At 44.1% G+C, this 24167-nt stretch overlaps 1 protein-coding gene across 3 annotated transcripts in view; it reads left to right on the top strand.

Moving 5' to 3' along the window:
• Positions 1–3716: 3716 nt before the first annotated feature.
• The window catches only part of RGS17 (regulator of G protein signaling 17), a 77995-nt gene continuing 57544 nt past the window's right edge, over positions 3717–24167 (top strand). The window contains exon 1 of one of the 3 annotated variants that reach the window (XM_038396218.2): positions 3717–3851. The gene's annotated coding sequence lies outside the window, so the exon portion shown is untranslated. Of the gene's footprint in view, positions 3856–24167 lie in introns of all 3 variants that reach the window. The other 2 variants (XM_043511222.1, XM_043511223.1) reach the window with 2 other exon arrangements.

The following is a 24167-nucleotide window of genomic DNA, read 5'->3' as shown; positions in this document are numbered from 1 at the left end:
GTGTTGCCTCTGCATGACCACCACTTCCACCTAGGCATAACTTCTGTCATCACACAGACCTACTATGAGCCTACCAAGTCTGCAGCTGGGGAACCTTGCTTTGGTAGCTTCAAAATACCTGTCAGAGCAGGGATCCCCTCCTGGGAAACTTATAAGCGAACCTGATTTAGGCTCCAGTTCAGGAAATCCCATGCATTTAAGTCTTGTTGATTTCTGTGGACGTAAAAATGAACTCATAGCTTCCCAGGCCGGAAGGGATCACTTAATCTGACCTCTTGTAATACAAGTCATAGAACTTCCCCAAAATAATTCCTAGATCATATATTGTAGACAAGCATCCAATCATAAGTTAAAAATTGTCTGTGATCGTGGTCAATCTTGGCAAAGATTGACAGAAGTTAAAGCATAAACCTTTTTAGGCAGTGGTCCTGCGTTATTGATGAGTGGACAATCTGCTGTGCAGACTCCCTTTAGCCCTTACAAAGTACAGCTATCCTATCTCTGTCATCTTAATCAATTTAAATACAGCCATGTGAGGACAGGCAGGAATGTAGAGGATTGCAGAGCTATGTGCATGGCCTAATTGCACTGAATCCTAGGGCCTGCTCCTACCTGGTGCTGAGCACTTTTTTCCCACTGAAGGTGGAGTTGAGGCTGCTTAGTACCTAACAGGAGCAGCCTTGCGTTGGGGAAATGTGGACAAGTGTAGAGTCACCACTCTGGCCTCTGCTCTGGCTATTACTTCTGTCCCTGCCCTGACGTTGGAGAAGGATGGTGCTTTTCCTTGGCCGTGTGCAGCAAGCTGATAATTCTGAGCCATTGGAAGAGGCCCTGGGAGTGACTGAGATTGGGTAGCAGCCCTTGCTAAATTATTCCAATAGTTAATTACTCTCACTGTTAAAAATGTACACCTTAGTTCCAGTCTGAATTTGTCTAGCTTCAACTTCCTGCCGTTGGATCATGTTATATCTTTCTCTGCTCAACTGCAGAACCCCTTATTAAGTAGTTGTTCCCTATGTAAGTACTTCTAGACTGGAATCAAGCCATCCCTTAACCTTCTCTTTGTTAAGCTAAATAGATCGAGCTCATTGCGGCTATCACCATAAAGTAAATTTTCTGATCTGTTAATTATTCTTGTGGCTCTTTCTGAACCCTCTCCAATTTATCAACATGCATCTTGATATGCTTAACTTCAAAGTTAGGCATATGCTTAAGAGTTTCTCCTAAACAGGATGTTTTCCTAAAATGAAGCTTTAAAATTGTGTTGCTCATTAAAAAATATAGGAAGATCTAAAAAAAAAGCTTTTATTTAAAAAAACATTACAGTTGAACATATGCTTCAATGGAATCCAGCAAACACCCCCAAAACAATATTACTTTCTTAATGAAAATTATACAGTTTCACAAACTCTCACATTAAGAATCCTGAATATGAACAAATATGGAATGCAGACAGTTCTCACTGTCCCATCGTCCTTTGTCACTCACTAGTACTATCAATCCTATTGACTCCCAAAATGTAATGAAACTTAAATTTCCCTCCTAAAATGTGTAATATATATCTATAGGTTAAAACAACAAATAAGTAGGGCACTATAAAATCCCCATTCTCTATTCAAGGGACTTAATGGTGGAGGAGAAAGAATCCACAATTGGCAAATCCTGTTGGTACTGGTGTTTTGAAGAATATACTCAGCTAAAGTTCCCTAAACATGGGATTAGTGAGAAATGAGTAGATGTTGTCATAGGAAAATACATATTCTAATGAACCTCCTCTTCACTCTCCCATCACTTGCACGCGTGTGTCCATGCACACAAACACACACTTATTTTGAGTAGTAAAGCTGTCATCTTCTCCTTCCTGAGTTGTTCATATGGATCCCCACTCTTAAGAATAAGCAAATCCCAATGCACAAACTCATCATCTTTGCAAAAGTAGTGACTCTTGTTCCACCCCCTCAGGCATGGATCTTAAAGTACAAAAAGGGTGTGGCTTCACCTGCCCCTTTCTTCCTTCTGACCATTGCAGTTGGATTTGGAGCACACACAGTAGCCGGGACACTTCACTTATCAGCTTTTTTGCTTGTTTGGGTACTTTGTTTGCTTGTTTTGTTTTAATGTAGGCCAAAATTGTCAAACTTAAAAACATAAAGTTAGGTGCCTGCATCCTTATTTAGGCATCTAAGTGGCCTGATTTTAGAGGTGCTCAGCATTGGCTCTGATTAGCTTCAGCCCTCATCATTAGGAGCTTGAAGTGCCTCTTCCCAGAATTCAGGGACAGGGGCATATGATTACTATCGTTGTAGATTTAATCTGTAATTTGGCTATAGTTAGTCAGGTTTTTTTATTGTAAATGGAAATAAAGTGTTTGATGCTTATGCTGTTGTAAGGCTAGTCCTCCTGGGCTGCTTACCTTTCCTTTATTTCAGCTGTGTTAAGACCTAGCCAGTATTTTTAGCACTGTTCCACCACAAGACTTTGGGATCTAGATTATCTGGTGGACTCCGAAAAGCTGCATAGACATTAAAACTGGAAAGCGGGGGGACGTGAGAGATATGCAACCAAAAATTAACTGGATCCAGCAGGGTACAGGTGCCAAATTAAAGGTTTTACACCTTCCCTATAATGTGATGTGTTGGGGAGCAGTTTGTTTTGGTTGGCTAGTAGAAAGAACACTTGTTCTCAATTTTGATGTTAGAATTTCTGGATTTGTGACAAGATTCAGTAGGATCTAGTTGTCAGATCTGAGCTATTGTGGGGCTATTGCACTGGAACACATCAGGGGCCAGATTTTGTAAGGTGCAGCAAAAATGACTAAATGTGTCTTCTGTTTAGGCAGTGGAATTTGAAAGTTTGGCAAAAAGTGGGCAGGATCCAGATTTTTATATCACTGTTCCACAGGGTGAATCATGGTCTTGGTTTCGTCTTTGCACTTGGAGCACCCACACCGGTTGTCTATTGAGGCATGAGCACTTGGGTGCATGAAATTCAAAAGTTATCCAGATGGTTTTTGCGTCACTTGTATTGGGCTGCATCAGGGTCTGGGTAGTCTATTCTGTGTGTGCAGTCGGAGCAGCTCGACCTTTTGTCGCTTTGGCTAGTCCAGTTTGGAGGTTAAGGTACAAAAACAAGCAGGATCCAGATGGAGCTAGCTGTTACCTTTTCCTCCTCTGGCTGTATTTATCCATGGGACACAAGGTGGCTGAGGTAATATTTTTTTTTACAGTGGGACTATTAACTTCTGACTTTCTCCATGACATTCATTCCCATTTCAGGACCAGAAAAGGAGGCGCCTGTCCCAAGCTGCCCCTGCTCTCCACACAAAGCACAGCTGGAATGAGTGAGGTGACCAGCACCCCACTGGCACACAGCCCCAACTCCCTCCTCCCCAGAGCCAGGTGCTTTAAAAACCCATCGCCAGAGATCGAGTCTCCCGCCCCAACGCAGCCATGTTTGGCTGGAGACTCATTCCTAGAGCCCTAGGACCGCTAGCACCGGTTCTCCCAGTGCATCCCCTCGGGACCACTCCCTCCTCGGGGCCCGTTGCCTGGCCCCTTGCTCTCCGCCAGCCCGCTGCGGGCAAGCTCCGCGGGGAGGAAGCGGAGGCAGGGGACTGGGAGTGAGTCACGCCGGGGAGAAGCGGGGAAACTCCAGCTGCTCGGCCGGGTCCAGCGCGAGTGGCAGGGCGCATGTGCGCTCGCTCCCTGCCCCCCCCCCCCCCGCCTGCTCTCTCTCCCTGCCGGCTGGGTGCTGAAGTTGGGCGGATGGCAGCAAACCAGCTCCGCTAGGGACCAGCTGCACGAGCCCTTCCCCGGGATCGCTCAGTGCCAAGCACACGCAGCCAGGCGGGGGTGGGTAAGCCAGACCTCTGTGCTGTTTTTTTATCAGTATTTTGAACCTGAACCTTGTTAAATGGCACCAACATGTCTGCGGTATCCTGGTGCCTGGCTTAGAGAGACGGGGTGGGGTGGGGGAGAGGGGGAGTACAACTGCAAATGCACTCACACCGGGGGGGTGGGGGGAGGAGGGGGCGGGGGGGGGGGCGGCAGCCGCGGGGGGCCCGGGGGCTGAGCTGCAAGGTGGGGTCCGAGCGAGTGTCGCTCCTCTCCAGTGATGCACAAAGGGGTGGGGAAAGGGAGCGCGGTGGCTCCGCTGGACTCCCCAGATATGGGCTCCGGGGCTGTGGCTGTGGAGCGATGCTGCTGCTGCTGGGCATCGGCTGCATCAAGGAATCCTGATCCGTCCGGGCGGGGGGTTCCTACCATATTGGGGGAAGGGAGGGGGAATATCGTTTGGGGGGTTGTTGGGGGCGGGGGGGGGGTCGTACCTTTCCTCTTGACCTTCTCCTCGGGGGCTCCCATAAGGCAGGTTCTCTTCTGGGCAGGGGAGTGGGGACGGTGCACCCTTGCGTTTTGCACTGATTTGAAACAATCGGAGACCGTGGCCTTGTAGAAACCACACGCACCGTTTGTCTGGGTTCCTTGGAAATGGAAGTGATTCCCTGTAAGACCTGAACAGAGGCATGTAATACAGGGCAGAGTGCTGGCTGGGGGAGGACGATAATAATAATAATAATAAGAAGAAGAATTAATAATAACAGGACGAGGCCCCCCCGCCCCACGAAGTCTGTAGAAGCTGCTTCGGTGCAGGGCAAAGGGAGAGGTGGCTCACAGGCACCATCCTTGCTGTTCATTATTCCGACGAGTTATGGATTTTCTTTACACTCTCTCCATAGTCTTTCATGTCACCCACCCATCCTCCCCCCTCATTATTCTGCGGCATCAGCAGGGAGCTGGGGTTTGGCCGGATTCTGCTCCCCCTGCCTTTCTGTGTGTGTGTGTGAGAGAGAGAGAGAGAGAGAGAGAGAAAATGTCGGAGGCTGGAGGAAGGACAGAGCCTATGGGGAAAAGCAGGCGGCTACAGATGGTTTAGAATGAGGCTCGGGAAGCAGGAGGCTGGTTAGTGGCTGCTAGCAATAGCAATAGCAATAGCAATAGCAATAGCAATAGCGGATCCTGCCCGGCCGGCACCAAGTTAGGAACAGCGCAGCGCGCTCAGCGGAGAGGCGCTCACAAGCCAACTCTCTGGCAAAGGAGATCAAGCCCACCGCCCTGAGCCCCTGGCGAGGACTTTCTCTGACACCGGCCAGACGCTGTACACATGCCCAGCTTCCTAAGGAAGAGAGCGCAAGAAAGTCCCTGTCTGGAATGGTTCCTTTCCATTCGACGATGTTTTTGAGGGCTTTGATTGTATTTAGCTCCTAAAATCCGGGATTAAAAAAACATGAGTTCTTAACTTGATCACCAACAAAATCGCTAGAATATGAAGAAAACCAACAAGCTCTAGTTTATCTAGTTTATTTCCAGAGCGCTCATCACCATACTATCTGAGTACTGCATTATAATGAGCTTAGAACTGGCATAACTATGTGTTAGGGTGTCCAGTATTGCGAATACAGACTAACACGGCTGCTACTCTGAAACCTGTCAGTATTGAGAGGGGATCCTTATGTTCCGCATTGCTAAGGATTTGGGCTAACCTGTCATCAGCTTTGCAGCTGGGATACATATTATTATATTTACCAATAGATACATACATAAACCTTGTTTTTTTGTTTAGTTTATCAAGTGTTGGGCAAAATGGAGGAAATCCCAAATGCAAAAATAGATTGCATTATTTTCAAAAAGCTGGAAAATAGAAGTAGGTACATTTATAGCTGTGGGTAGATTTTATAGATAAATAATAAATAACTCTGCAAAATGAATGCATACTACTGTCTATTTTTACAAGTTTTTGAAAGGAAGTTAATTTCTTATTCACATCAATGGAAGCTAGTGTCATCAGCCACATTATAAGATACATAATTAGTGTCATCATGAAAAATTGGCATCTATTTAAGTAAATGAATGGGAATAATCTATTGTTTGAGGTTTGTAAGAAACACTGTTACCTAAGATATTATTATTGCTAATAATTATTTATTTGAATTTCATCAGCACCCAAATGCGCAAGGCACCATCTATATATATAGGAAGACACAGTCCCAGCCCTGAGAAGTAAGATGCTTCTGAGCAGCAGAAATGGAAAATATGTACTTAAAATATACATTGTGATTGTTGTGTTTATAAAAGGTGCTGGGTTGACAGCACTAGAGCCTAGCAGTATCCTCTCCTTATAGATGCAAAGGCAATTCAGTCTCCCACTCTGCCAGTCCTTGGTCTTGCTGCTGAGACTACAAATAAGAATTGCAGTGATGAGGGCTTGATTTTGTGTGTGTGTGTGAGAGAGAGAGAGAGAGAGAGAGATGGATACACAGAACTTACTTGAAATCATCAACTCAGTTCATAAAGTCTGCTGAGCAGTCATTCAGTGGTAATAACTTTCCTTCACTAATGATTAGACCAAATTTAGACCTGGCATCCTGGTAAAAAATCCCTATCCTATTCCTGTTATCTGAACCACCTGGTTCCTGGGAGCCTTGGGGAGGAGGGGGAACGCATTGTTCTCCAACTATTGTTTTTGGTTTGGTTTGATTTGGTTTTTCTCAAAAACTAATTTCAATGAAACATACAAGCTATATAGGACCATGGCTTTGTTGCTGATTGCCTTAAGTTATGGTTCATTGTGTGTAATGTGCATTGTTTGAAAAGTAGGATAGAACTCTCTTACCAAAAGCAAGAGAGCAGTGAAGGCCCTCTGACCTAATTGCTTCTCCCAGAGAGTAGGACTTGAGTGAGGATCATGCATAAAGAGCAGTAGAATTGATCAGGCTTGCTTAGGAAAATGCTTGCCAATCTTGCCATAGGATCACAAGTAGGGGTGCTTCAATTTGTCTCTCAGGAACTATAGAAGAACAGGGACATCATGACCTACTGCCACATTATTGGAAAAGCGCTGTCAGCAGCAGTGTCCACATGACACTGGAACATGACTGTCGGCAGAAACAACATGGATAAAGTGCAAGGTAGTATAGCAGAAACTCATCTGAGTGGAAGGTCCCTCCATAACAAATAAAACATTGATGCAGGATGCTGGAATACTCCTCTCTCAAGAGTTGAAGAGGACATTAAAGCAAACTGCACTCTAAGACATAGGAGAGAAGATACCAGCTGATCTGAAAGTAAAGCCAGCTAGACATCAGTGTGGCCTGCCACTTCAGCAATAGCATCTGTATGTAAACTTTTCTTCAAGGTAAATATGGCGGCTTGAAAAAAATTCAGTGCTCCCTCTACAATCATCTAACATTAGCCTCTCCCCACTTCTATAACAAGCAAATAGGGCCTTGTCATTTATCTACTTTGCAGAGATCCTTGAATGTGAAAAATGTGGAAATACTTGTGTTATAAAAGTGTACCCAGTGAAACAATGTTAGTTAGTATGGAGGTGCAGTTATTACACCGTAGTTAAGGTAGAGGTATACTTAGTACTTAAAGCAGGGACTCAACTTCTTTTTCATATGAACAATACAACATATCCTCCCCATATTTACAGTGTTTACTCTTTGAGTGTAGAATTAATTTTCTGAGAATTTACAAATCAATCTGTTAATTAGGTTGAGTTAAAATTCATTAAAAACTAGGTCCTTTAAGAAATTTCACATCTCATGTCACTCTTTTCTTTCTGCTGAATTATCTTAATAATGAAATAACACAGGCACTTCAAACTTTCCATATTGTTAAAATTAATTGGAAGCTTTTGCATAGGCTATATTTGAGGAAATTAAATTGCAATTAAGATAACAATTAGATGCAACTGTTAATAACTTATGAATACATAGGCTGCAGACAGGTGCAGGTCAACAGCTCAGGTAACTCTTAAGGGGGGCCATTGTGACTCTAGAGGTAACCAATCATCACCCTTCCTTTGCAGTAAATTTGCATGGAACAATTCTATTGGTTATAATGAGTCATCAGTATGAGGGAGACTGGATGCATGTGTCAGGAGTTCTCACTGGTAGCTTACTTGGTTCAGCTGTCACTGTTCTTTAAAGATTTAATGTCTGCATGCTAGTTTGGGCAGCAGAACTTGAACAGCTTCCTATGGTACTGCAATCTCAGCTCCTCTGTGCACAGAGACTGCACTGTTGGGGTGGTAACTGGGGCAGGAGTCCAGGGTAAGATGATAAACTGCACCAACATTGAGTCTCAGGGCATGGGTTCTCTCTGAGCATTCTTTTTGGGTTTTCTGTTTAGTTTTCATATATGAAATTTTTAATAATTTCTTAAAAATAAGAAAATGACCATACAAAAAAAATCAATGTTAAGATGGAGTTAAAGTTGAGAGTATGTATCAGAAACCAACAGGTAAAAAACATCACGGGCCTATTGTAATCATCCCCAAATCAAGCATTACAAATCCAGGAACTACATAATTAAGGTTTCAGAGTAGCAGCCGTGTTAGTCTGTATTCGCAAAAAGAAAAGGAGTACTTGTGGCACCTTAGAGACTAACAAATTTATTAGAGCATAAGCTTTCGTGAGTTACAGCTCACTTCATCGGTGCATCCGATGAAGTGAGCTGTAACTCACGAAAGCTTATGCTCTAATAAATTTGTTAGTCTCTAAGGTGCCACAAGTACTCCTTTTCTTTTTACATAATTAAGGTTACACTTAAAAGAAATCTAAACATGTTAAGGTAAGAAATGCACAGTTATAGTACCTAGACAACCTTAACTCTGCCCTGTTGTGATAACAGGAAGGGGAAAACATATGAATAACTCTAATATGTCTAAAAATCAGTTGGAACTAATATGAGACCACAAACACTACAATAGCTTAATCATAACTGTATGGTTATTGCATGACATCACTACAGGACAGAGTTAAGTTTGTTTGGGTACCTTAATTGTGCATTTCTCACCTTACTATGTCTGGATTTCTTTTAAGTGTAACCTTAATTATGCAGTTCTTGAGTTTGTAATGCTTGGCTTTGGGGTGAAGACAACATCCCTGTAATTTTTTTTTTACCCTTAATTACTAAGACATGCTCTCAACTGTAATTCTATAGAAATGCACATTTTTTGGTCTGGGAATTAGTAGTAGTTGGCAGTCACTAAGAGGGGAATCAGGAGAGAAATGTCTTCATGCTACCTGGTTTATTATAACAATTATATATTGGACAGTCCAGGGACCTCTAATGCCCATACACCTGGGCATTTTTTCTCAATTCCAGTAAAATGTTGAAAAATGAAGGTGAAACTTTCACTGGGCCTGATTCTTTGCTGTGCTGTTTCTTGTGTTTCTCGCAGCAGAGTGGGGGGACAGTATTTCAGCCCTAATGCTGACGCAGATGAGAGCAGCCTGGGGGCAATTCTAACTTGTGCTGGCTGGAATTGGTCCCCAAAGGATTACCCACAAACTGGGGTTAGCAGAAGCACTGTGTGCTCTGGCCACTCCGAGTCACTGATACACCTCTTCCCACGCTGGACTTGCCCCCTATGCTAGTGCGCAGCTGTGGGGAGGGAAGGACAAGAGTCAACTATACCAGCTCTGTGCCCACTGAGCCTCCGTCATGCCAGGGGTATGTCCAGCTGGGGATTTATGTGCAGTCTCACTCCTTTGGTATCACCTGGTCAGAGCAAAAAGTGTGGAGCGGACCAGAAAAACTGGCCCACTCTGTTTAAAGAAAAACTGTTGATCTGTTATGAAACAGTTGATACTGCTGTGAAACTTACTGAATATTCCCCCTCCCTCTGGATCGTTATTTGAATATGATTCTGTGCAGGCCTTCACTTTCATTTGACTTTAGGAAAATAGAATATGGCTGGATCTCTGACAGAGACAGATTTGTTATTTTGTGTGAGACTCATTTTTAATTTTAAAAAAAGGAAACATGATAAAACTGGCATAGTCAGTGCCACTCTGTATAAATAGGTCTAGCCTAGGGTATAGCAAAAGCTCTGTTTATCATTGTATAGTGTCAGTAAAATAACATTAAGGAGTCTGATACAAAGTAGCTAAACTACATAAATTATGGCTGAAGGCTGCACGATATCCTTAACTCAGCACCGTCATGCCTAGGTATTGCAGTTCAGAGGGCTCCTTCAGGGGATCTCAAAGCACAGGAAGTTCTGACATATAACCTGTTCTGCCATTCTGTGACAGAGTGCTGGACAAAGACAGCTGTACCAGCACTCTGATCACTGGATCATCAATTAAATCGCCCTGGACTAAATCTGGGGTGCCAAAATGTGCCTAACTGATAGATTGGGATAGGCTGAGGAGAGCCCCAAAGGCTAATTAGCCCAGAAAGTAGAAAAGACACAGGAAGGAAGTGGTCAAAGGAAAGAGAGAGAGAGAGGCAAGCTTTTGAGAGTCAGAGCCAGGAGAGAGCTCTCAGGGGGAATCCTAGGATCATAGGGTTAGAAAAGACTGCAAGGGTCATCTAGTATAATGTCCCTGCCACGATGCAGGATTTGTTGTGTCTAAACCATCCAAGCCAGATGGCGATCTAGCCTCCTTCTGAGAACCTCCAGCAAAGGCGCTTCCACCACCTCCTGAGGGTCTGTTCCATTGTCCTACTGTTCTTACAGGTAGGAAGTTTTTCCTGAAGATCACTGTCTCCCCCACTCCTTGGCTGAATGAGTTAAGGATTGCATGCTTATAAATACAGAGCTGCACAAGTTTGTAAAGGTGGTGGGGAGAGCACTGTAAATACATTGCACAAGGCATTTGACCAGAAGAAGGTCTCCGAGCAGTTTATGTCTAGAAAAGAGACAGGAGTGAGATGATGCCCTGTCACACATTCCTAGGCACACAGCAGGCTTGAGGCAAGAAGGCTTACCAAGAAGTCCCTGTGTTTCTTGCTTTGTTTCTGACCAATAAAAACGTTACCTACATATCGATCTGAGTACTTCCATGAGAGAAAAGGTATAATAAATGACAAATTTCATGGTCATTGCCTAGTGTTTGTATTATTCTGTTGACACCACTTTCTGAAATGATGAACTCCTCATCCAGTGTAAATTTCACATTATTGCAAAATCATTATAGGCTAGATTCTGCCATCTTTACTCACATTAGGCCAGATATTCAGCTACAGTAAATGGTTGTCAAATCAATGTTCTATGCCAACTATCTCAGCTGGGGATCTAGCCCACTGCCTAATATCTTATGCCATGAGTAACCCCATTAAATTGAACATAAGTAAGTAGTCCTAGTTACTCAGCACCTGCTAGTTAGTTTTGTAAGTCTGCTGTTTTAATTTATTCAGAAATGGCAAAACACTAATAACAATCAGCAACTTGCAAAAGTTATCATTGCGTGGGAACAGACATGTAAGGTTTTTTTTTGCCACTCAGTCACACAGTGGTTTAAAAATGGGTACAAAAATATTTGTGCACCTAGACTCAAACCAATAGGATTTAATGTGTCTGTAATATAGCAGCCGGAACATCTGGTAATAATACTTAATATTTATGTAATGTGTTAAATGTGTTCAGAACATTTTACAAATGTAACTAATCTTCCTAATATAAGAAACGGGGGCTAAGAAATTCTGACAGATCTTTAACCGTAAAAGTAAGCAGCATACAAGAACAGAGCAGAGAATAATGACTATCAAACATCATATTGGATTATTTTACATTTAAGGCCAAATCCTGGAATTTTCCACCACATCCAAATAAATGTGTTTTATTGAGGTTAACCCTCCACACACTGGCTAGAGCAGTGGTGCAGCCATTTCACAAATGTGGATGCTGTAGTAGTGGCAACTGTGCTCAGTAACTTCATGCAGGATTGGGAGTTGGGTTGGTCAGTGGATTAATGTATTTGAAAACTCATTGGCCATGCCCAGTGATGAGCTGCCAAAATCTTAACAACCGGTTCCCTATAAAAAGTTCTGATTTAAGGGATGTGCCCCAGTATGTATTTTTTGTACCAAAAGGGTTATCATACCTCTGTATTTTCCCGGGAGGAATTTTTAAAATTTAAAAATTCCTCCCGGACGGCGATTTAAGAACCAAAAAGCCTGACCTGTCCGGGAAAATACGGATGTATGTTAACCCTGCCTAAAGTTCTTTTTTAAAAAGATGGGCCTGAACTAGAAATGAGCTCCGTTTCACATGTGTGGGTCCCTGCCACTCTCTGGGGGTGTGCTAGGGTGACCAGATGTCCCGATTTTATAGGGACAGTCAGGATTTTCTTTTTCTTATATAGGCTCCTATTACCCCCTACCCCCGTCCTGATTTTTCACACTTGCTGTCTGGTCACCCTAGGGTGTGCACATATGTGGGTCCCAGCTGCTCCCTGCCCCCCTCATTGAAGCAGATGTGCAGGGTTACTGCCCTGGGAACTGCAGGGCACCAGTGGACGTGGGGCTAGCTGCAGACAGAAGCGTGGGGCAGGGCTAGCTGGAGGCAGGGGGTGCAGGGCTGGCTACGGGCAGAGCAGGAGCTGCGGAGCTGGCTGGAGACAGGAGGGTGTGGGGTTGGCTGGAGGCAAGGGGGTGTGGGGCTGGCTGCGGGCAGGGCAGGGGGTACGGAGCTGGCTGGAGACAGGAAAGTGCGGGGTTGGCTAAAGGCAAGGGGGTGTGGGGCTGGCTGGAGACAGGGCAGGGGCTGACTGGAGGTAGGGGCTGGCTTCGGGCAGGAGGGGTGCGGGGGTGGCTGGAGATGGGCTGGCTGAGGGCAGGGCAGGGGGTGTGGCAGGGGCTGGTGTGGGCAGGGCAGGGGTGGCTGGAGACAGAGGCTGGTGCGGGCAGGGCGGGGGGGCATGCAGCAGGGGCTGGCTGTAGGCAGGGCAGCGGGTGGGGGGGGCTGGAGGCAGGGGCTGGCTGCAGGCAGGGGGTGGGTGCTCACGGGGAGAGCAGCTTGGAGCAGCAGGACGCAGCCCAGGCCCAGCAGAGCAGCCGGGGACCCACCAGGCAGCAGCGGGAGCCCCAGGGCCAGGGGAGCAGCAGCAGCAACAGGGCTCATACCCAGGGCCAGGCAGCAGCCCACATGGTTCCCGCAGCGCAGCGCTCCCGGTGGCCGGAGGAGGAATTACATCACTTCCTGGCCGGAGCCCATCAAAGCCTCAGGGCCCCCTGCAGGGAAGCGGGTTAACAACCGGTTCTAAATCTGCTTCAAAATTTAACAACCAGTTCATGTGAACCGGCTCCAGCTCACCATTGGCCATGCCCATATCACTCCCTTGCTCCAAGCCCCATCTGCATAGTTGTAGAGAGAACCACTGAGATGTTCATATGCCATGTTGAGGAGCACAGAGTAGATCTGTTTGTTGCAACACGGGTAGAGCAAATCCCTCTACTCAGCCTTTCCCCAGCTTACCCTCTGTGCAGTGGAAACACAGCAGTTCTTCCTTTAGATCATCTACATGCCCATTAAAAGTGGGCAGTATTTGTCCCTTTTTATCCTTTTGTATTTTAGGTCTTAATATTCTTGACTTCCAGATGACAACAGATTTGATTTCTCAGCTGATTATGACAGATGTTTATAATGCTAATCCCTTTTTGTAGCCACAACAATTTTTAAGAAATGGATATGCTTTTATGTTCTGTCTTTACAGTCCTTCATATAATACAGCAGAGAGAATTGTTTAAGCATATTCACCAGGACAGCATTATAGTTTAGGATCAGGAAATGACATATTATATGTGTATGATGCAATTTGAAAATCAAGCTAGTATACTTTATGTGCCCTTACTTCCACTGGTGGTTTTCTGGGTCAGGCATTTCATTCCACGACAAAACACAGTGACCTGTTTTCAGTCTGATTAACAAACAAAAGGAATCCTAATGATATTGTATGAGATATATTATATGTAAAACTTAGTAGTATTTCATGAGGGCTTGAGAAAAGTTACAGAGAACCCAAAAAAATGGAGACCAAAACAGCAATAGGAAAATATCAGTGACAGAACAAAAGGAAAAAATATTTATCCCCAGAGGAAAAGAGCTTTCTTCTAGAGAACGCAGTAATCTTGAACATATAGACAATTTAGTAAATACTGAGAACAATTACAAAATAAATAATCCAATGGCCATCATTATTATTAGTAGTAGCAGTAGTATTTATTATTTATTATCTTTATAGGTATTCGTTTATGGTTTCAGAATTAACATAATGTATTAATATAATAATACTAGAAGACTTTGCCCATAAGTATCAAAGAATCCCAAAGCACCTTTCAAACATTAATTACTCCTCACAGCACTCTGGGACACAGTAAACAGCTTTGTGTTTATTTGACAGATGAGTAAAATCAGTCCCAGAACAGTTAAGCGATTGTCCAGGATCACAGAGCAAAGCAATGGCAGAGTGAGGAGTAGAATCCTGGGGTGAAATCCTGGCCCCAGTGAAGTCAATGACAAAGCTCTCATTGATTTAGCTGGAGACAGGATTTCACCTTAAGAGTCTTGACTCCCAGTCTCACTAGACAGCACTCCCTGTGTAGAAATACCACCAAACACTCCCTGTATAAAAACACTGTCAATAGCTGAAGATACCTAAAAGGTCCAGTTAAAAACAAAGCAAGAGGATTTCCAGCGAAGTAAACACGGTTGGTCTCTCCATTTACTCCATTGTTTCAATAATTTTGAAAATAACTAGAACAAAACACCAACCATTTTCATTCAGTATATTTATTCTTTTTTTCATCTGATCATGTAACCTGAATATCAACTTGAAAAAACGAATATCAATTCACAATTGAAAAACTATGTTAAAATCAAAATCCATAGTGAGTAGGTGACTTACAAAATTTGGAGGCTCGGGATCATTTATAACAATGTCTCTCTAAATTTTGTAATGTAGGAATTAAGCTATAAATACTGAAAATTTTACAGTAGATAACCTGATACTTGCTGTGTTTGTGTCAGAATATTCAGCTCCTCTTTGATCAGTTCCTTAACACAATCTGCCTCTTTGGGGATTCATTAAAACTTAGCCTGTTGATCTCCCTCTTCTTTATGCAGACAACACCAAGACAGTTAAAGTTAGTTAAATAAGATTTGTCCTAGCTTCAGCAAAATTTATGTATAAAATAATATGCTGCAAATTTCCTTTGTCTTCATTGTTAGCTTTTGTGACAGAAGATTCCATAATATTGCAGTCACAATATATATATATGGCACAGCTAGAAATTTCTGCAATTGATTACAATAGACAGGAGTAACAGACTGAGTTATGGCTAAGTTCTAGCAATGAATATATAAAACATCTCTGCTGTAAGAAGGCTAGATGTATTTTATCTGGATGTGTGACCCATTGAAGACACAACTGTATGTTAGCTTGTGTGTAATTATTTTAAAAACTGCACCCATAAGGCTAGCTGGTGTTTTGAAAGTCCATATGGGGCCTGATCCAACTCCCATTATAGTCTACAGGAGTCTTTCCGTTGACATCAGTGGAGTGGGACTAGACCACGATGAAAAACAGTCTCCCTCTACACAGTATAAGTCACCAATTATGTTATACTTTTGTAATTATAAAGCTGAATTTATATCTGATCTCCCTGTAGGCAGCAACCACATTGCTGAAAAGTAACATCATTTGTGACAACAAATGAATGGGAGCCCAGATGTTACTTAATGCAAACTGTTTTTCTTCCTCTTATAGGGTCCAATGCTGTAAGGTGCTGAGCACCAGCAACTCCCAGCACAGTTAGTGAAGCTGAGGGTGCACAGCACTTTGCTGGCCAGGGGACTTAATGTGGGTCTAACAAGCAGAAGGCAGAACTTTTATGGTTTTCATTTAACCAAGAGACATAATGTTTAAACAACTAAAGTTTGTTTTTTCTGTGTTAAACCCAAAGGCAAGCAGGTTAGTGACTGATTTAGAGCATGCTACAGTGTGCGTGTTAGGGTAGGTCTACACAGGGATAAAAGACCTGTAGCCTGGACACAGATTGCAGCTTGAGGGGCTCAGGCTGTGGGGCTAAAAATCAGTGTAGATTTTTGGGCTGGGACTGGAGCCCAACCTCTGGAACCCTGCGACAGTGGAGGGCCCCAGAGCTCAGACTCCAGACCCAGCCCAAACATCTACACAGCGATTTTTTGGAATGCCAGAGCCCAAGCCTCTCAAGCCTGAGTCAGCTGACTCAGGCCAACTTTGGGATTTTTTGTAGAGGTAGCCATAGACTATGTTAGGACCAAGTCCTGCAAGGTACTGAGTGTGTCCAGGGAGGTGCTGAATGACTCAGCTCCTATTGAATTCAGCCTCACAGCCTCAATGGATTAGATCACTTCTGATGTACATGCCCACCTCCAACGGATGGCCTAGAAAGGCACTTTAGATAACATTTGGCCCAGTTGTGCTTCTGAGATCCACGGATGGAATGAAACCTCTGTGTGCAGCCTCCCTTCTTACACAGACAGTTGGCTCAGATCCCACGACAGCAGCATCCCTTCTCCCAACCTAACCATGAAAAAGGCCCTCAGTGGATCGAGTTCCTCAGGTGATTGTGGGGAGAAGGGTTGGGGAAGGGATGTGATGCAAGAGAGAGGCTATATCATTCCCCCACCTGGGCCCAGTGGCACTCACAATGAAAGTTTAATAGGCTGTGTTACATTTCCACAGGTCTCTCCCCACCCCCTTTTACATAGTGAGGATCCATTTTTAAGACGCTTTCAAGGGCAGCTGTCATCTGAGGAAATCTCCCTAGCTAGAACTGTGCTGCCACGGGTTGGGGGGTTGGGACGCAGAACTATCATAGGGGCACAGGCTTCCTGCTGATCCCCCAGGGTCATAGAATCATAGAAGATTAGTGTTGGAAGAGACTACAGGAGGTCATCTAGTCCAACCCCCTGCTCAAAGACGACCAATCTGAACTAAATCATCCCAGCCAGGGCTTTGGGGATCCCAGAGGAACATAATAACAAGAATAACAAGAAATTTCCTGACAGCGGGAAATACTTGAATCAGCTTTCAGGAGAATGCAGCTTGAATTAAGCAGGCTATTCATTAAATGGGATAAATCTTTTATTCGAGATTTTGCAGATGCTTCCTTCTTTGTCTCCTGCATAGCCATACCATATGAGCTTGGAAAATATGTCACATTTGGTCACTCTCAGACAGGGCCTTCTGCCTCTGTCTCTCCAGCAGTCTTCCAGCTCACATCCTGAGGCAAGAGTTGCTGAACTGGAGGAGTAGAGAGTCTGAATTATTTACAGAGACAACCTACAGGGAGATTGTCTAGTGGGCCCACCTCAGAACTGGCTGCCCCAGTTCTCCAGTTGAGCAAGCAATTCCACACTTACGGGGCAGTGTGTGAGAGGAAAGATATTTAGGAAAGCTAGAAGGAAATGGAAGGAGTATTAAGGCAAGTGGATGTGGCAGAGCATGGGATGTGTGAAGGAAAAGAGTAGAGTCCAGAGTGGAATGTTGGGCAGGATAATTTGAAGGGTCTAAAAAGTGATCTTTTCTTTGCTATTTTACAATTAATTTCACTGAACCAAAGTCTAACCTATACATAGGTGTGTAGAAATGTCTATGTCTGCTACAGCCCTGGCTGGTTTTGTCCCAGCCCTCCTCCTTATACTTGCCATTAATGAACATGTGGTACTAAGTTATATCTGCAGAAGCCTCACCAGAGCAATAACTGTTCTCTAAACCATGGGCAGAGCTGGCTGAATAGCAAGTGTGGCTCAGAAATAATAGCACTGGATTCAGTTTGATTCATGAGGCTGGGAGAATTTTGGCAACTGCATTTGAAAACTCCTTCTAGAAGCTTGTTGGTGGTTCTCATGTTTAAACTTTCCCACTGAACTGGAGAGCCTAAACAACAAGATGCACCTTGGATTATCACACATAATAATGCGATTAATACACACCTAGTAGCTGCAACAAACAATCTGCAGACACCCAGGGCCTGAAAATGGCTTGTCCAAACTATTAGGCCAATAATAACTAATGAATATCTTTCAAGAAAATAAGGACTGGGTCTCTAGCTAGAATAAAAGATAAATTCATGATGAATATTATTGGACACAAATAGTTGACGAGCTCTTTCTGTGGGGACTGGAGTTGTTATCTAAATGGGCTCTCACCCTGGCCAGACAGCCAAAAAGGTATCCTTCCTTACTTGGAAGTTCTGTAGCTATTTGGTCATCTCAGGCTCCCAATAAATAGTAATTCCCCCCTTTTTTTGAATGTGTGTGATCCTCATCAAATACTGGTGCTTCAGTTGAATGTTGTCCCTCGCTACAAAATAAGTAAATTGGCCAATGAGGGCAGGTCTCACATCCTGAGAATTTCCCAGGACACAGAGCATGGGGGGATAGCTTCCTTCTGGGCTTGTCATAGATTTGTATCCCATAACAGCAATTTTGAGATTCTTGCTTTCCTATGAATCTGTCTGCCACTTCTAACCCTCACCTGTGCTGTGACTCTTCCCATGCCAGAAAAACTGACTTGTTTTCCAATGTTAAGAATCATGTGTTCAGAGAGGTCCATGCTGGCAACTGTAGAATGCCTGGGAGGTTTTAGGATCCTTATAGGGAATTCTACAAAATATTTGAAAATTCTCCATCAGCCCCTGCTCCAGAGAGCTATGGTGGTGACGATAGGTGTTTGCTTCAGTTGTCTCAGAACATCCTAGTACAACACATGCTGTACTTGGATGCTCCAAACCATTTTTTTAAGTTCCTATTTGGACAGGCTACAGTTGCAGCCAATGACTGAATACAGTCTATATCTCTGCAATGTGCATGCTTAGTGTAGACGTGGCACCTAGTGTGGTACACAGCAGCTGTAGAGGGGATATTTTCAGAACTGAGAACAACCTCCTTGTCCCTGTAGCTCAAATCTCCAGCCCAGCAGCCAAGGATGCTGACTTGTCCTTGTTCATTAAATAAAATAGGTAGTCCTCTATGGTTTGCAGAGCACTTAAAGTCATTATTTTTTGTGAAGTTTAAACTTTTCATTTAAAAAGTGTGTCTTATCTGACAAACTGGTAAATATGAATCATAGCAGTATTGCCTTCTGGAGCATGTAGACAAAGTGTAATAATAGCTCTAAGGGATATGAAGTGCCCTCATTCATATCAATGGGGGTATTTCGCAAAGCGTAGTTATTTTAAATGTAAATACTAATTCTTGTGCAGGTGATTCTCCAGAATAGCCACCAAATGAGCTTATACACTGTTGGATTTAAGGGAGTGGAAGGGGAGAGAAGAGGAAATGGACACTGGAAGACAAATTGGAAAAAAAGATGCACCATGATCTATAGTAGGAAAGAGAAGGTGGAGTGAATTCAGAAAGGGAACAACAGTAAAACAAAGAAAGAGACTTAAGGAGCTACAGCTCTTAAGTAAAATTTTAATTGCCAGTGTCACAATTGGAGCACAGAACTCTTATTCTTTTAAGTAAAAGGCATGATATGATCATAGAGGTCTTTCACCCTCGCTAATGGGCTTTGGTAAATTTTTCAAGCTTCCTATGCAAGTGACACAAATGCACAAAACCAGGAATAAACTAATCAAGTGGGGAAGGAATATCCCCTTCCCATTGCACGCAATATGTTTGGTGAAAAATAGCATGGAAAAGAAAATGGCAATAAATAAATATCTATTTATTTAGTACTGTGTTCATCTTGTGCTTGAAGCTATAAAATCTAGAAGTTCCCGGGATAAGTGTTCTGAGTCCTTTCGAGTGGAGTAGCTTTCAGAAGACAAATTCCTACATTTTGCTATGTGTGTCAAGTGAATAAAATGCTTCTAATGGATTTTAGGGACTGGTTCTTGAAAGAAGCAGCATAAAGTTGATTATGGTAAAACCAGAAAAACAGAGCATCTGTCTTGAATAGAGCCCGTGTCAACCCTGTTACACCAGAGATACTATTAGGAGTGAACTTCCTTTCACTAAAATGAGGCCTGTTTCACTTTCCAAACTGACCAGGAAAAGTTGCCAGACCTGCCTAAAAATGACTAACTGTCAGAGTGTTTCAGCATATGGTCCTGCATCCGTTGCTGGTCTGACTTCCTGTGATAGTTTTAAATGTTTTGTATCATTTGGAGGCTAATACATAACCCATTAGATTTGACAAAAACGGATTTTTATCTTAGGTATCTTAGAAAGTAGTGCATCTTGTGAGTCGGTATAATTATTTATTGCAGGAAAGTCTTGGATTAGCTAACCTAGACTACAGGGACTCTGCCTTCCAAGAAGCTGTACTTTATTTTTTTTTTAAAGTCTTTCACTAGTTACCTTTCCTCAAACTGGCATAAAGAAATAACTAGTGTAATTATAAGATCATTAATATTTGTCTGGACAGAATTAACTGCAGAAAACACCTAAAAGAACACTACTGTACAAGCAGAAATGGACTGGAAGACCTCAGATCTCTTCCATCTCAGTTCTATGATAGACTTTATCTGGGTGGTGTGACAAAGCTCTGTCCTTGCCTCCATGGGTCCTGCATTTCCTGGTGAATTTCGCTAGCCTCAGAGGCTTACTGTGACCCTGCACGTAACCCTTCTTTCTCTAGAGACAAGGGTCACAGTCTACTGAGCCATTTTCATCATAAGCCAGCGAGGGAGGTGAGGAGAAGTTATCCTTCCTTGCACAGTCTCTGTTGTCTCCCAGTCTCAGTGATTAATCAGGAGGCAAAGGTGGGGAGAGGGAGCCTGGGCCCACCCTCTACTCCGGGCTTCAGCCCAGGGACCCTAATAGTGTCAGCTATGGTAGCTGACCTTTTAGAAACATGACATGTACAATTCCCTGGGCTACTTCCCCCACAGCAGCCCTCACTTCCTCAGGCTCCACTTCACCCTTACCTCCTTCCTTGTGCCTGATATGGTGTGTACTACTCAGCCTCTCCAACCGCGCAACTTCTTCCTACAGCTCCTGACATGCACACCCACCTGACTACCTGGGAGGCTTTTAACTAGTTTCAGCCAGCCCCTGATTGGCTTCAGGTGTCCCAATCAACCTAGCCTTCTCCCTGCCTTCTGGAAAGTTCTTAATTGGCCCCAGGTGCCTTAATTGACCTGGAGCAGCTGACATTTCACTTATCCTGGTACCAGGGATTTGTTAGCCTGGAGCTAATATATCTATCTCCCACTACTCTTCCATAGCCATCTTGCCTTGCCCCGTCACATATCCCCCCCCCCCTCTGCTCAACACTGTAGAGTTGGGCAACTTGGGACGCCAGGCAGTATGCTCATGACAGACCATCAGCGTTGCCATGGTGGCATCCAGCCCTGTGCCGTATGTGGAACTGGAATGGTTGGAGGGATAAGAACCACTTAGTGACCCTTGCATTCTTTTCCTTATTCCACTGAATCCACTGGAGGGGTGCATGGTCCATCACAAGAGTAAATCGCCGGCCTAAGAGGTAATAACGCAGTGTCTCCATAGCCCATTTGACAGCAAGGCATTCTCTCTCGACTACTGCATATTTCTGTTCTCTTGGGAGAAGTTTTCTGCTTAGGTAGAGGATTGGGTGTTCCTCTTCTACCACCATTTGCAACAGAACTGCTCCCAACCCCACTTTGGAAGCATCTGTTTGTAAAACAAATTCCCTGTTAAAGTCCGGGGCTATGAGTACGGGGTCATTGCAGAGGGCCGTCTGAAGGTCTGTAAATTCCCCCTCTGCTGCGTCAGTCCACTTTACTATGTCTGGACCTCGGGCCTTCACCAGTCCGTTAGGGGACTTGTCCTAGTGGCGAAGTGGGGAATAAACCGTCGGTAGTAGCCTACCACGCCTAGGAATGCACGGACCTGCTTCTTTCGGGTTGGCCGGGGCCAGTTTTGAGTTGCCTCTAGCTTATTCGTTTGGGGCTTCACTATGCCCCTTCCCACAATATATCCCAGGTACCTAGTCTCTGCTAGCCCTATGGCACATTTAGCGGGATTAGCAATGAGGCCAGCCTGCCTTAAGGTGCACAGTACTGCCTCAACTTTCTCCAAGTGGGTTCCCCAGTCTGGCGTATGGATGATGACATCATCTAGGTATGCAGCTGCATAACTAGTATGGGGGCACAGCAGCTTATCCATGAGGCACTGGAATGTGGCTGGGGCCCCATGTAGCCCAAAAGGGAAGACGGTGTACTGGAATAGCCCATCCGGGGTGGAGAATGCTGTCTTTTCTTTAGCTTCTTTGGTCAGAGGAATATGCCAGTACCCTTTTGTCAGATCCAGTGTAGTCAAGAATTGGGCACGACCCAGTCGGTCACCCAGTTTGTCGATGCGTGGTATGGGGTATGCATCAAACTGGGATATTTCATTCAATCAGTGAAAGTCATTACAGAATCTCATGGTACCATCAGGTTTAGGCACTAGAATGATTGGACTGGACCACTGACTGTAAGATTCTTCAATAATCCCTAAATCTAACATTTTCTTTACTTCAGCCTTGATTTCCTCTCTTTTGGCTGCTGGGATTCGGTAGGGTCTCAATGTTACCTTGGCTCCAGGGTTCATGCGGATATTGTGATAGGTCTCAGTTGTCCGCCCTGATTTTGTAGAGAACACATCTCTGTTGCGATTAATCATGTCAGCTGCCTTGATCTTTTGGATCGGCGTCAAGTTGGATGATATCCTCACTTGCTCGTGTAAGTTATCCTCCTGGGGAAGGGTCTCCTGCATGACTAAGCGTTGTGTCCCAATCAACCTAGCCTTCTCCCTGCCTTCTGGAAAGTTCTTAATTGGCCCCAGGTGTCTTAATTGACCTGGAGCAGCTGCCATTTCACTTATCCTGGTACCAGGGATTTGTTTAGCCTGGAGCTAATATATCTATCTCCCACTACTCTTCCATAGCCATCTGGCCTTGCCCCATCACAATGGTAAGGACCATGGTGTTCTCCATCTAAGTGCAGAGTAGACTCCATAAATTCACTTGAGCTAATGAACTTGGCAAGAACTCAGCTACTAGAAAGATAAAATGCTGCTGCAGGGAACCACATTGAGGAATAATTTCTTAGATAGCTAACTTAAAAATTACTCAAAACCTGTAGGCTGGATTGTCAAAGAAACTACATTGCTTTAGAATTTCATTTACTCAATGATTTCTTGACTAGCAGGGCAAACACAGCTCCACTTTCCCTTTACTGACTGGCTGTGAATTATTCAATAGAACCTCAGTAGGTGTGTCTGTGGGTGGAACATGAGCACTTATTGAAATGATGTGGTGGATTAGATGGAGGTGGTGGGATGGGGGAAGGAAGAAGAAGAAAATGGAAAACAAATTCCACAAAGGCACACTCCCATGCCTGGGTATGTGCCTATAGTTTGAGCGAGGGGTAGTGCACAATTTACACTGCTCTGCATCTCCCCAGGAGTGACCCTGAGGGACTTCTGAATCACAGTGTCTCCCAGGCATCTACCTTCCTCTCAGTAGGAGTAGTAGTCTTGCTTCTGGTTTATATAACAGCATGCCCCATGCCGGTTCATCCATACTGGCAAGGCAGTAAAGAGTGCAGATTCATAGATTCATAGATACTAAGGTCAGAAGGGACCATTCTGATCATCTAGTCTGACCTCCTGCACAACGCAGGCCACAGAATCTCACCCACCCACTCCTACGAAAAAGCTCACCTATGTCTGAGCTACTGAAGTCCTCAAATCGTAGTTTAAAGACTTCAAGGAGCAGAGAATCCTAAGATCCACAGCTCTGTGCACTCCCCTTTTCCACGGGCAGGGAAACAGGCATGGGTAGGCCATTCTACAGTATAGAGGGGGTTCTTGTTGCCCCTCTCTCCTTTGCATCATCAAAACCACAGTCTAGCCCTCGTTTTGTGTATGGAATTCTCTCTCTCTTTTCAGTAATGAACATCAACTGCGTGGAACCATCACTTGACAAATTGCTAAAAGGCAATGTGGCCTAGTGATCAGAGAAGAGAACTGGAAGCCAGGATCTTGTTCTTGGCTAAGCTATAGGCTCACTGTGTGACCTTGCCTAAAAACAAAAAAAACTTTACCTCTTTTCCACAATTTACCCATCTGCATGTGAGAATTGAGGGACGTAAGATTTGCCTTCCTTCCAGGGCTCTTGTGAGACTTGATTCATTAATGTTTTGAAATGCTCTGAGGCTGATGAAAGTTGCTAGGTAAGTGCAAAGTCTTATTATTGCATAAAAGATACTAGATGAAGTACAGTGTGTAATGCTGCTTTCTTACAGAACAAAGAGCTGTACTACAATAGCTCAAACAGATATAAACCAGGAAACCTACCAAACAGTAAAGACAGTGAGTTTAAATGATGCATCTCTATACCAGATCACACATGG

This window comes from Dermochelys coriacea, chromosome 3, assembly GCF_009764565.3.
Source record: "Dermochelys coriacea isolate rDerCor1 chromosome 3, rDerCor1.pri.v4, whole genome shotgun sequence".
Lineage (NCBI taxonomy): Eukaryota > Metazoa > Chordata > Testudines > Dermochelyidae > Dermochelys > Dermochelys coriacea.
Note: the sequence above shows the minus strand (reverse complement) of the source record. Positions and strands in the feature narration are given on the sequence as shown.